Consider the following 15,107-nt stretch of genomic DNA (forward strand, 5'->3'; position numbering starts at 1 on the left):
GATTGTGCAGCAATCACCAATGGAGCCATTTCTCTAGTCCCGAAAGAAATTCTTTTGTTTGTTTTGTTTTGTTTTGTTTTTTCCAGACAGGGTTTGGCTGTATAACTCTGGCTGTCATGGAACTTGTTCTGAAGACCAGGCTGGCTGGGAACTCAGAGATCCACCTGCCTCTGCCTCCTGAGAGCTGGAAGGCGCATGCCCAAAGGAAATGCTTATTAAAAATAATTATGAGTATATTGTCTGTCTCTGATGGCTAAGAACAAATTTATGGGTTTGACAGAAAAATGAGGATCGTGTTACAGGCATAAAGAAAAGTCATTTAAAGTGTATGTTCCAGAAGTAGAGAATAATATATTCTGTTTTGTGTGAAATCTTATTTTCAAGTGTATTTTATACATTTTCATTCTAACAGTATTCCCTGTGTTAAGTGGAAAGCTAACAGTCTTAGCATCTGGCATCTAAAATCTTAGAATAAACTTAATTTTCGCCATCTCCTCTGAGCCAATAGTCTAAGCAGTCGGAATCCGTGCCTCATGCCTTGCACTAGTCCTTACTCCGCTCCTCTGCCCAGAAGCTGTAGATAGGCAATCCCACCCTACAGAGGTTAGCAGGGCCAAGTGAGGAGGGGTCAGGGCAAAGAATAGCCCTGGCCTCACTCACGTCAGCCATAGAAAGAGAACAACCCACGGGTAAGAAGAGTCAAGTGATATCGATCCGAGGCTCCCCGGGGTTGAATTCAGAACATGTTCTGCTGTCTCCTGGGTGCCAAGATTTGACAGAAAGGGCAAAGGACAACTGGAACAATGTGGGGTGGGCTGGCAAATCGCCATTCACTGTTCATGTGGGAATGGAGTGCTCAGAATGAGGAGACCTTGACGAGGCTCCCTGACAGCGGCCGACTCCTGTTCGCTTGATCCTGTTCCTGCCTTCACCGTTGGGACTGGACACAGTGAGGAGGCGGCATTGGTATCAGTGAGGAGGGATTGTGGGTGAAGAGCATTTTGGTCTGTGATGAGGAGGAAATGAGAGAGTAGAAAGAGAAGGCTCAAAAGCAAAGCACGAAGTCAAAAGTCAGAAAAAAAAATTCAGAATATATACCACAAATAAAAGGAATGAAAGAGAAAGTAGCTTTTGGTAGGAAACTTATTTAGTGAGTTTCTTTTGATCAAGGCAATTGATGGAAATGGACAAAAAAAAAAAGGCATAGCTTGAGAAGCTAAGTTATAGTAAGAAATTGAATGCAACTCAGATGTCCATTAATCGTTAGGAGGTTGGTCACACAAATTATGGCATATCCACACAATGGAATATTGTATTTCAAAGGAATTAACAGCATAAATATTGATGTGGAAATCTATGATTTACTTAGAGCTAAAAATGAGAGAATACTTTAAGATGATAATTTATTTTTTTTTAATTTTAGCTCAGTATGCGTATGGAAAATATCTGGAAAATGAAAGATTAAGTATCCTAGGGGCAGAGAGAAGAATGGAGGAGTAAGTACTGTGGAAAAGGGTTATGTCAACACTGCAGAGTTTTGTGCTGTTCACAACATCTATAAGAGTCATATGGTTTCCGTTATACATTAAGAAAAAGCCACGTTTGGAAATGAGTTACACTGCAAAGACGAAGCATCATAAACCATAAGGTGGAAGAAGGTGTAATTTGCAACAGAACCTGAGCGTAAAGTCATCTGTGAACAGCTGGGTCATCGTCTAGGTCTCTGCCCTGATGATCCCAAAGTAGAAGCTTCAATTGGTTTGAAGGATGGTGGGGGCTGGGGCTATAGCTCAGGTGGTAGGGTGCTTGCCCAGCATGCCAGGAGCCCTGAATCTGTCCCTTGGCATCACATAGAGCGGGGGGGGGGGTTGTACTTGTCATACCAGGTGAGTGGTAGAGGTAGGAAGATCAGAAATTCAAGGTTATCCTTGGCTGCGTGTGGAACTCAAGGCTAGCATGAGGTTAAAAAAAAAAATCATCAGCAGTCTTAAAATGACCTAAGCTTTTTCAAAAGGAGGTAATTGTGGTTATAAATGTCTGATACATCTATCATACTTTATTAGGCCTAAAACAGACTAACAACCCATAATAACATATTTGACCAGATAATGTGGTTGGTTCTTTTTAATGGTGATTTTCTTATGAATGACTTGAATTAGTCCCTTCATCTCTTTGTTATATGTTGTAAATTGCACAACACAGTTCTAATTGCTTTTAATTTAAAGACAGTCATTCCCACAAGAACAACACAAAGCGTTAAGAGGAAGTAGGGTTGGTGCTGGAGAAGTGGCTCAGCAGTTAAGGGCCTTGGTTGCTCTTCCAGAGGACAAGGGTTTGATTCCCAGCATCCACCTAGTTTACGCCTCACTGTAACTCTAGTCCCAAGGCACCTGACATTCTCTTCTGCCTTCAAGAGAGCACCAGGCACACACAGATGCATGCAGACAAAACACACATACATGAAATAAATAAGGTTTATTATTATTATTATTTTTTTGAAGAGGGAGGAGAACAAGACAAGTATAAATAGATAGAAAACACTAGCAGAGTATTTTAAGTCATATCTTTAGAAAATAAAGAGGCTCTGGAAGTTAAGATAACTACTTCGTCCTTCTAGATGGAGTAATTTGTTGTAGCTTAAAACAAAAACAATAACAAAAAACCTAGCATACCATCCAGGCTAATTCGAAGTCTAGCTCGTGAAAAACAGAATGATAATTTCCCCTAGGAGTTTGGAGACTTTCCCCCATATGATTTAGGAGAGCCTCCCTTGAAAAATCTACTGAGGATCTGATTATAGCTACAGCCAGACACAAAAGAAGCGCCGTACTATGTTGTGCTCAAAACGACCCTGGAACTGTGTTCCAATTAATGTGCTTGTAGCCCTCCGGTCAGATAGGGTTCTGTTTAAGAAGATTTCATCAATAATCCAGTCACACAGAGCGAGGGCCTTGCCCCAAATTAACACGTGCATAAAATGAATTGCCTGAGATGGAAAAAAAAAGATGCACACTGGATTTAAAATATGATCATGGACACTTCCAAAAGCCCGTATTATCCATTTCGGGTTGAAGAAAAAGTGAAGCTTCCGAGACATTTCTCCCCATAAAGTCGTAAAAACGAAGACGCCAGGCAGTAAGCTAAACTACCCGGGAGCGGAAGTCAGTACTTGGGGCCTTGTGAAGAAACCGGAAGTGGTTCCCTTTGGGATCTCTCCACTGCACCGGGGAAACTCGGCTATGAAGACCCGCTTCTGATAGAGAAGGGTAACCGTCTATAAAGAACGCAAGCCAACTCGTCCTTACAAAAAAGGCTACAGAACGGACGCTGCGGGGAAATTGCACCTTAGAGGTAGGGAAGCATACACACTGCTTTTTGGACTTGGGCGCAAAAGGCCCAGATTTCCTCCTACATCCTCCTCTCTGTGTCCAAAGCCTCCTCGGCGTGGCCCCAACCTTCCCGGAGTATCTCTCAGCGAGCTCACTAGGTTCCTAGCGCTTCTCTTAGCCTGCCTGCAGCCTTCCAAGAATGCACAGAGTGGTGGATCTTTTTAAATTTTTATTAATTGCAATTTATTCACTTTGTATCCCCGGTATAGCCCCCTCTCTTGGCCCCTCCCAATCCCATACTCCCTCCGGCTTCTCCAACCATGCCCCTGCCCCAGACCACTGATAAGGGAGGTCCTCCTCCCCTTCCATCTGACCCTAGTCTATCAGGTCTCATCAGGACTGGCTTAGCTTTCACAGAGGCCTGTGAGCCCTTGCCTATGGGCAGTAGGGCCCAGGCTACTCAAGTTCAGCTTGGGCAACGTAGGCCTCTGGGTCAGGAAGGGGCCTTTCTCTGAGGTAACAGATCTTATTGAAGGTTGGATTTTCACTAAGGTCCCTTAATGTTTGGGGAAAAAAAAAATCTACCTAATCCTCCACAGCATCCCAAAGGAATTTCAAAATCCTGAAAAGCCAGGGGGCCCAAAGACAAAACCGCTGGGGGCAAGCCAAGTTTCCAAAGTCAGCCAGCGGCAGGTTAGGGGATACCCCTGCTCAGGGTCAAAACAAGCCCTCTTCAATCCTTTGCCTGACCCTCCACGTTTATCCTGTCTGGGCTATCACTCCTATCTATTATGTTATTCCTCCACAACCCACGTGGGATTGAAGTTTGTGACAACAATGGCACTGTTGAGTAGCTTACTCGAAATAGCCAGAGCAGATCAGCCACCCTCTTTTGCCCTGACAGGTTCAGATGGACGAGATTTCACCCAGGTTTGTTGTTCATATTGTACATGTGACATAAAGAATTTGAATTATAAAGTTGCTCTCTTTATAAAATCGGTCTACGTATATGCTCACCACATGATTAATGACCAACCTGATCCTGGCTTTGCTCCTGTTGTTTGGGAGGCTGTGCCTGATTATCTTGTCCCTTTTATAAAGGAAGAAACAGCCTGTGTGAGAAAGACTTGATGAAGCATCGCAGTGAGGAAGTAAAGGCTCTGAGGACTCAAACCCAGGAGTTCTCAACTTTTGACACATTCGAGGGAGTTTCCTTCTAAAAAGACATAACCGACAGTCCTTAACTTGTATTCAGCCTGGTTACCAGTCCATAGTGTCAGCTACCCTTTTCTTCTTGAGGATAGTCTACTATAAATAACACAACACAACACACACACATGTACACACACAGAGTTGATGTGGCCGAACGGGAATTTTCCTAGTTGGAGACCATCTGGGAGTGTAGAATGGTCAAGGGCTGCCTGTGATCATAATGCCAAATCACACCTGTACTTGTCACACTTCTGGCTCAGCCCCACTGGGCACTTTGGAGGCTGCCACATTCATGGATGTGCTTGGGTAACCTTGGCCTGACTCTACAGCTCAGGATAAAGAAAGGACAGGACATACTACCGTCCTGACATATTACCCAGGACTGACCATCGGTGTGTCATACACCAAGAGGTCTGGTGTCTCCATCAAGGTCAGTGGGCTTCCGTCAGGAGGGGTTCAGGGAGAGCTCTTTGCTGTTGTGATTCTGTCTTCACATCTAATAGTGTTACACGGCATATTCATGAAGCGTTAGCATACTGTGTGGCATTGTTAGCATAATGGTGGGATTATTCTGAAAAGCAGTTTGAAGAGACTTTCACCAGAGCCTGAGAATTTATAGTAGTGCCTGGGTGTTCTCTGATGGAATGAAGGCAGCAGTGGGCAGCCAGCTGTCCCTGCATTGTTCACCTTGCCCACCTTTTATAGGTGAAGAGGACTAGCTGGGAAAGAGTCTGATGAGAATTAAAGTCTCCAAAGGAAACTTAAAATGCTTCTTAAAGAAGAAGACAGCAGAAGCCCAAAATACGTTTTAATGCCAACTATAACTTAATCACACACTAGAAATCTAAGGATCCAACTGAACACAGACTTTTTTTTTCCAGAAAAAGATGTGGTCTAGTCTAGGGATTTATCTAAAAATTTAGGATTTGCACACAGGGAAATAATTCGAATTTAGAGTACTATCTTTATTCCAAGGAAATTATGTCAGAACATCACACAGTCCTTAATGAAGAACTCAAAAGTGATGAGTAAGTACATAAACACTTCAACAAAAACCCTCCCAGTTTCGCTGCCTGTGATAAGAATCCCAAAGCTCTCATCTTACACAAGCATTTTAGGCTCTATAGAAATGCTGAACACACTAGGCAAAGTGGGTTTGGGGTGGATCCTGGATTGTTTTGGTCTGTTTCTTAAATTAATTTTAGAGTCTATACAAGCTTGTTTTCTCTTTTAAGTTCTATTTTATTAGGTTAAAGTATGTGTATGTGTCTGCAGTGTCCTTGGAGGCCAGAGGCTTCAGATGGCCTGCAGCTGGACGCACCAGCACATCAGTTGGGATCCACCTGACGTGGGTTCTGGGAACTGAACTCTGGTCCTCGAGAAGAGTGGCAAATGCTCCTAGCTGCTGCTGAGCCTTTTCTCCAGCCCCTGAGATAAGTTTTCAAATCCAAAACGTGTGTTATAGAATTTACAGTAAGATTGTTAGTAACATATTTTATTGTCCTTGGGAGAGCTGGCAGAAAAGTCTTTCTTGTGGGTAGATTGAAGTCATTGTATGACAAATAATTTACTTGTTTTTTTTTTTTTTTTTTTAGGAACTCTTGGCCCCCCTGCTTCTACCTCCCATGTGCTGGGATTATACATGTGTCCCATGATACATGGCACAAATTATTATTTTTCTGTGATATGTTTTTTACTATTTTAAGTATATGTACGTGCCTATGTGTAGGTATGCATACATGAGTGTAAGTGCCTAAGGAAGCCGGAAGAAGGGAATCTGATCACCTGGAACTCCAGTTATAGACAGTTGTGAGCTACCTAATGTGGGTACTGGGAACTGAACTCAGGTCCTCTATATGATTAATATGTGCTCTTTCATCAATGAGACATCTTTCCAGATCCACAAATTGCTTTATAAAGCACACTAGGCCGGGCATGGTGATGCATACCTATAATCCACATCTGTAATCCACATCTGTAATCCCAGCACTCCGGAGGCAGAAACAGGCAGATCTCTGTGAGTTTAAACCCAGCCTGGTCTACAAAGAGAGTTCCAGGACATCAGAGCTGTTGTACAGAGAAACCCTGTCTTGAAAACCCAAAACCAAAACCAAAACCAAACCAAACAGACACCACCCTGGACCCATCTCACAGCCCTGTCTTAGGGACATGTGCTCCTGTGTGCAGGACACAACTGAGCTGCTGAAGAATTAAGCTTTCCTAGATAAAGTCTGAGATAAACTCTTCTTTCCCCAAAATCCACTTGTAGAGTTCGGTATTAAAGGTTAGCTCTGGCTGTCAGAATTTTGCCAATCATTGACATTTAAATTTCTCTAGAAGGATTACAGAGAGGCTTTGGGTGTTAGAGAAAGCGTGCTGCATTGGAAAGAGGAAAGAAACTGAGGAAGCAGGAGGAATAACAAAAGGGTCATCTGGGACACTTCATGGTCAAAAGACAGGGTTCAAAGCCAGCTTCTACCAAGTGCTGGGACAGTTTCGTGGCACCACCTTGTGCGACTCGAATAAATTAATATACGTAAAATGGGCCCAAAGCGTAGTAAGTGCTGGCTGTTATTATAGCTGAGACCTTTAGCTGCTGGCTATGACCCATATAGAGCGAGTAAATAATAAACCCCAAATAGGGGGTAATTATGCTTAAAGTTCTTTCAGAATCTAAATCCATTTGGCCTCATACATACTTATATTTTACTTTACCTGTGATATAAGCCTCCTAAAAAGTATAGCATATGTGTGTATGTGTGTGTACATGTATGTGTCTGTGGGCAACTCTGTGGAGCACTTTCTTGACGAGTGATTGATGTAAGGAGGCCCAGCCCATTGTCCGGGGTTGTATAAAATTTTAGGCTGAGCAAGCTATGAGAAGCAAAGCAGTGGACAGCGTTCCTTTGTGGTCTCTGCATCCACTGCCTCAACCGGGTACCTGCCTTGAGTTCCTGCCCTAACTTCCTTGGATGGTGGGCTACAAGCTGTAAGGTGGAATGAACCCTCTCCTCCCCTTCGGTCATAGTATTTTAAAATAACAGCAATAGAAACTCTAAGGTTCCTGCTAGGGTCTCAACTTCTTTACATTACCGTCTAGTTTGCTGAGAAAGAGGCACTCTGCTGACGACACCACCTCCTTTTGGAAGTAGCCATCTCGTCACTCTTTGCTCAAGACTGTTCTTCTGGAATCTTCTTCAGTCCCCAAAATGCTCAGTACCGTGCTAAGATCATACTGCACTCCCAGTAGTATTAGCTGTTGCTCTTATCTCCCTCCTAGGTAAAGGAACTTGGGAAGTCCTTATGAAAATAAGCCCTCTTTGGCAGAGTCTGAAACCCTCTGTGATGCCATCTGAATCCATGCAGCTGGGGAATCGGACATCCCATTTTGTCCTCTAGTGTCTCCTACCTGTTCTGTGTAGTCCGCTGACCTTTCCGCTTTCTCTCTGGTCTAGCCCTAAAGCTCCTGTTTCCCAACATGAAATTGTTGCCAATGCCTTGACCTTCACTTACATCTGCCTGGCAGATTCCCAAAGCTAGATGAGCCCAGCTGCTCACATTCATCTGGGCTTTTTAGACCTGCCACAGGCACATACCCTGCTCAGCGGAGTTATTTATTAATGCAACGTTTTTATTGATTAAAAAAAAGTATGTGGTGCTTTTTGATCATATTCGCTGCCCACTCCTCATGCTAACTCCTCCTAGATGTACCCCATTTCCCATTCTCCCTAACTTCATGTCCTCGTTAGCTTTTTAAATAATCCACTGAGTCCAGTTTCTGCTGCCTACACATATCTTAGTGTGGAGCCGTTCACTGATGGACGGTGAACTTACCAAGGGCTACACTCTTACGGAAAACAGACCCTCTGTCTCCCAGAACTCATCGACTTGTCAATAGCACCCCCGTCAGAGGTGGAGGCTGGTGAGGACCCCCTACATTCCATGCTGGAAAAGTGACTGGTTCGAACTTGAGCAGGTAACACAGCCTCTGTGAGTTTAGGAGTTGCCGTGGTCCTGCCACTTCCCAACTGACCTCTGATTGGATCCAGAATCAACATAGAGAGCTACTTCTGGGAAGCTGTTGCCTAGAGGGATTAGCTGAGAGAAGAGCAGGCCCCACTCCCAGGTGGGAGGTACTTTCCTGTTGGCTTAGGTAGGAAGAAGTCTCAGAGGAAAGCAGGGATGCTTTGTGGGCCTTCTTGGCTTCTTGCTGGTGGACATGTCTATCCTGCTTCCCCTGCCACTGCCGCCATGCTTTGCCCACATTGGAAGAAAATGGGCTTCGTCAGGGCTTTCACTGTGGGCAAAGATCAGCTCTCCGGGAACCCTCCAGGCTTCTGGTGACAGATATTTACTCCTTGGGCACCCAGGCTTCTGAACTGAACAGCTGTAAGGTTCTTAGCCTCTTCAGCATGCAGGCAGTCATTGCTGGACTGCTGGATAAGCCAATTATTAAGTCCCTTTTGTAATGTGTATTTATTCTATTGGTTATGTTACTCTGGAAAGCTGCAACACGCTGCCCTTGTCAGCACTGAACAATATTCACTTTCACATCTTTGAAAATATACAACCTTGGCTCTGCTTCTTCCTCCTCATTTGTCCCCTTTTCCCTTTATCTTCCCTACATTTTTTGAAAGGGGTGCATGTCACAGCTCCTGTCTCTGCCGTTTCAGCTTCTGCTCCTCAGCTCCCTGCAATGTGGGGTTGGACCTCTTCATTCTGCTATGGCCGCCCTTCTCACTGGAACTGGCATAGTGGTCTAAATGTGGGAAATAACTCGTAACAGCTGGAACTTCCGTCCACTGTGGGGTCTCGTCACAGCAGCCTTGCCTCTGTTTTTAAGGCTCTTCCAGTGATTGCATCAGGTCAGCCATTTCTTCAAGTCAAGCGATTATGAACTTTAATCACATGTACAGAATCCATCCAAAACAACGCCTAGATTACAATTTGAAGGACACGCTAGGGATTGTCAAACTGGGGACTAAACCAAGCAGAGCTAAACCAAGTAGAGGTGTAAGAAAAATCCCACATAGTTTCTGTGCCTTGTGAATAAAACCCAGACTAAAAAATAGCTGCAGGTAAAGCCTCTGTGGGCTAGTGCGTGTGTGTTCACTCTCCTCTCCCTATGAACTGCAGGTCTTGGTGAGACAGAGGTCTGGTATAAGTCGTTTTTCTGCTCACAAAGTCCCCCCAGCTAGACTGGCTGGCCAGCAAGCTGGAGGGATCCTCCTATCTCTGCCTCCTCAGAGCTGGGATTACAGGCAAGTGCCAACTCTTCACACAGGCACTGGGTACCCAGAGTCAAGGCCTTATGCATCCGGCGGGCATTTTACCATCTCCCTAGTCCGTTTTGTCGTTTGCCTTTATCGTGGTGGTTGTTGCTCACACTGCCATCAAACTTGCTATGAAGATGATTTTAAATCCCTGATCTTCTGTCCTCACCTCTGAAATGCTATGACTATAGGTATGAGCCATGGGATACACCTCTTATCAACATATTCAAAGCACTTAATGCAATGCCTTACCACAGAGATATATATATATCTAATTTCTTAAAAATATTTTTAAGTTCTGTCCCTGAACTCACAGTCCTCCTGCCTTAGCCTCCGAAGTAGCTGTGATTACGTGTCTGTACCACCAGGTCTTGGCTTATTCTTTTTTTTTTTTTTTTTATTCCTAACAAAGGAAAACCGTATATGCGCATCATGATACTTCTTGCTTTGAGTATTTATTTTCATCGACCAACTATCTCGTGGCTATCTAGTAAAATAAAGAGGTCCGAGGCTATCCAGGCCCTCTGAGAATTGAGACAATGGAAATATTAAAGTCTAAGGGAATCCTTCTTAATTATACATCTTTTGCAGTTAATGAATATGAACTGCATTGGGATATCCTGACAGTTAAGACATTACTTTTTTTGGCAACATCCCTATTTTTTAAAAATAATCTATTTCTTATGAAATATCATGTTCTTTATATCCAATAAAACATGAGAACTTATCTCAGTCAAAAGGACAGGACCAACTGCTACTAGTACTCGTAACTTCAACTGTTAAGAAAAGATAATGAAAAGGAATAAGATTTTTTAAAAAAAGTGCTACACTAACTAATTTATTTTATTCTTTTACCCTAAGTTTACACAAGTGAGGAAAAAAATCCCAGCTGCAGAAACCTCAAGATGCCCTTCAAGGACTCTCAGACGCAAATATGTGATAATTTTAATTCTCTGAGGCCCATGGGGAAAAAGCCATTTTTATTTGTTATGATGGTGTATATATAATTTGCCTTACAATTCTCAAGGAAGTAACCCTGAAACTAAAAATGAAAAGGTTTTGATCTTGTTCTTTCACTGCATTGCCAAAGAATATATATTCTCTCTTTTCCCAAAGTCAGCTGGGTTTCTCCAGCTCTGCTGGGCGATGAATGAATGCCTTGTTTGTTATTATTGCGGGTCATTCTTATTTATGCCTGTGATTCAAGGATTATGTTTTGATTGTTCTTGAGAGATGAAAACACTCTCTTGCTGATGAATAAACACTGCCACTTTTAAAATATTTGTATGCAGGATGCCCTTAAAGCCACTATAAAATGCAAGAGCCTTAGGAAGCTGGCTTTCAAAAAGGCACTTTCCCTGCACCTCTACTTATTCTTTCATGCTAAGTAGTCCAATTGAAAGGCTTTTCAGATTTAACTTGTTTAAGCAATACCAGTGTTTTAGTGTAATGAATAACTTTTTATAGAGGACAATCACTCCCAATTCAACATGCTGGTATTTCTATCTCTGGGCTCAACCAATGCGGGGATTCTGTGGTAGGATCTGTTTCTCTGAGAAAGCCGAGACGATCAAAACCCTGATTAACCTCTGATATTCACGTGGTGCTCTTGATCGTGAGGACCGCAGCAGTAACAAAGCGTTAATGGCAGCCATATGCTTAGGGCATTGTGGGTACGGGTGACCCAAATGTGAACCGTCGGGGTGACTAAGTGCTGTTTGTTTCAGGTTTGGGGGGGAGATTACTGATGAAGAGTTTCAGTTACCACTTGACAGAATCCCCCTTGATGAAGATGGAAATGTCAGAGACACCCAGCTCATGCCCATGTTTGATTTCGCGTTTTCTCACTCCTTTGTGAATTTTTGTTCTTGCTTTTGATACAGAGAATGTGCTCCTGGAAGCCAGTCACAAATTCTCTTCCTTGTCTTGTAGCTCACGTTTTAATGTTTTCTGTGACGAAGGATTTTCAGAATAGCAAGGAGGTTAGGTTTTTTTTTTTTTTTTTTTTTTTTTTAAGTAGAGTCTTTTCAGGTTGAGCCAAAGAAGTGCATTTTATGATATTCCATGCCTCAGCTGCTAAAATACAGACCTGGAAGGGATTGATGGATGCAAAGGGAAAGCACAAAATGTTTGCCAAGCCAGGAAGAAAACCACCGAGAGAGTGGGCACATTTTCCCAAAATGCACTAAATATTCCGCACCACTGACTTTTCCCCTCATTTTTCTTCCCACTTCCTGGAACTCAGAGACTTTCTACCTGGATGCTAAGATGGAACAGGAACACGTTTGGGGACGTCCCCTTGCCATGGCTCCATCTTTATTTATTTATTTTTTGACTTTTTTTGAAATCTATGAATGAATTTTATAGGGCGACTTAAGACATAAGTTGTTAAAACTGTGGTCAATATTGACCAGTTTTTCTCCTAGGCATCTGAAAGTTTTGACTGAGGCCACTGGAAAGTGATCTCCATCCTAAGGATGTTTTTCCTTTTATACCAGAGGAATTGTAGAAACATTTTTTTTAAACTCTATATTTTTTTGGAGATAAGATTTTTCTCCCTATGAGAGAGGATTTCCTTCCTATCTTATTACTGTACTCTTTAGTCAGCTCTTAATACCAGAAGGGACAGTTAACAACCTGTTTGATTTGAAGGGCAGCTTATGTGTGGCACAGACCTGCAAAACTACTTCCCATCACTCAGTCCATAGAACCCAAAGGCAGCACCTTGGGTCCCCTTCTTTCAGTCCACAAGGCTTTGTTTCCTACTGAAGAAGCTCATGCAATGGTGTGCTTAGAAATCCCTGAAGGATTTCTAATATCTCTGGTGTGTGTGATAAATCTCAAAAAAGACCCCGAGACAAACGATTCATGGCAAATGTGACCCCAGAAAGTACCAACTGGTGAGATGTTGCAGAAGTGAGACAAGGAAGAGAAGAGCTCCCGTGTAGGCAGCGTCAGGGAGCCTGACGTGGGCAGTTGGGGCTCTCTGGGAAATGCACCATCTTCCTTAGAGCTGGACATCTGAAGACAAGGAAGTAGATCATCCACCAGCTCCCACCTGCCATGGTTTGGCACTGCTCTTCACAGGACAGATACCCTGTCCCTGCTCGAAGGCTGCTAGGCTGTGCTACTGTTGGGAATGTCCTCAGGTTGAGCCAAGGTACTGGAGGAAGAAATCCTCAGTGTGAAAGGGAGTCTGAGGGTTGGGTTCCCCATTGGCTTTCCTGACCACAGAATTTAGTTTGTAGCATTTCCCAAACCTCTCTGAACTTTTGTGGAGCATCTTGGATGCTCTTATTTCACAGCGCCTTCTTGGGGACACCATCTTAGTTATGTTTAATTTACTTAAGTAAATAGTCTTTACCTTAAAAGTCAGAGTGAGGTACCTAAGAGGATAGGGAGGGAAGGAAGGAGGGAGAAAGAGAGAGAAGGAAGGAAGGAAGGGAAGAGAGACAGAGAGAGCCAGAGAGAGGCAGAGAGCCAGAAAGAGAGAGAGAGGCAGAGAGAGAAAACTTATAAGGAAGGGGAAATAAGGCAGAGAGTTCCATCAATCTCCAGAAGGCAGAGGGTTGGAGCCTAAGGACAAGGTGCTCAGTAGATTCACTGTGGCATACAGAGATCTGAGTGAGCCTGCTCTTCTACCGCTTCTGGATGAGTATTAACACTAGGAGGAAGCTCTTCATTCTTCATACGCTTGATACAAGACAGGAAATAGGCTGCAGTTTTGTTGTTCGTGTTAACTAACAACTTGACTCATCTGATATTTTACATGCCATATCCCATTTTACTTTCCATTTTGCATGTAAAAAAAAAAACCAAAAACAGGTATAGAGATGGAATGAGTTGCCCAGGTAAGAGAAGCCAGCAGGGGCATTGTCTTAGTTAGGATTTCTATTGCTGTGATGAAACACCATGGCCAAAAGAGCAAGCTGGGGAGGGAAGGGCTTATTCAGCTCATACTTCCAGATCATTGTCCTCTATTGGCGGAAGTCAGGACAAGAACTCAAGCAAGGCTGGAAGTGCTAATACAGTGGCCATGGAGCAGCACTGCTTTCCGGCTTTTCCCCCTGGCTTGCTCAGCCTGCTTTCTTACAGAACCCAGCCAGCCCACCAGCCCACCAGCCCAGGGATGGCACCACCCAGGATGGCCTGGACCCTGCCCCATTGACCACTAATTGAGAAAATGCCCTACAGCTGGATCTCATGGAGGCCTTTCCTCAACAGAGACTCCTTTTTGCCTGATGACTCTAGCTTGTGTCAAGTTGACACACAAAACCAGTCAGTACAGGGCTGTTCGTTCAAGGTTGATGCGCCTGACTTGAGAGCTCACCAGGCTTCGCCCTGACCCACACGGCACCTCTGAATTCAACGGCAGCAGCAGAAGTGATGCACTTCCTTAACTCTGAGCCCCGCATCCTGCCAGGAGCTTTGTGCGCGTTGCGCACTCCAACAGCGAAGCCCACCTCTCTAGGCTCTGCTCTGACCTTAGTGAGTGTCCCCTTTCCCTGCTGGACAGAATGGTTATATTGCCAGGTGGTGTGGCAGAGCTCCTTCCTGAGCCATGTTTCAGGTGACCTGGATGACAGGAGCTATGACTTAGCCCTTGGCTTAATAACTGTAGGGCCTCGATCAAGCCTCTGACATGTCCTTGCTCTGGCTTTCTTTCTCATCCGAAAAATGAAAGATCCCAATGGCCCTTTCTCAGTGCGAAGGTCTCCTTGAAGCCATTCATAGTCTTAGAAACAGTACAGGAAGTTTGAAGAGGTCATTCATATATTTACATAATGCTCTCATAGAAGTAAATAAACACAGGGCATGGTTTGTGACAGCCTCTGTGAGTGGTTTCTCAGAGTTCATGATTAGTTCATTCTTTTCTATAGGGAATTGCCCCACAAGAACATCACAGCCAAGGGTAGCTTCTCCTTCCCAAGTCTGTGTGTGTTGTTGAGGAGTAGCCTAGGAACCCTTTGGAAGATGGACCTGCCCAACCCTTATCAGAAATTCCTCAAATTCTCAGAGGAAATTGGCAGCTTGCCAGGTATCTAACAGCTGGGCTTCTTTTAGAACAAAGTGTTTCCTTTTGTGTGAAGTTGTTTTGTCTCTTAGCATTGCTCTAAGGACACAGGTTCAACAGCCCCCATACCATCAGGAAAACACAAATTAAACCTATGTTGAGATTTCATCTCTCCCCAGTCAGAATGGTAATAATATTACGAAAACAAATGCTAACAAATGCTGGTGAGGATGTAGGGGACGAGAAAAAGCCTTCCACGCTGCTGGTGGGTATGCAAGC

This window comes from Psammomys obesus, unplaced genomic scaffold (genome assembly GCF_907164565.1).
Source record: "Psammomys obesus unplaced genomic scaffold, mPsaObe1.curated_primary_1811, whole genome shotgun sequence".
Classification (NCBI taxonomy): Eukaryota; Metazoa; Chordata; class Mammalia; order Rodentia; family Muridae; genus Psammomys; species Psammomys obesus.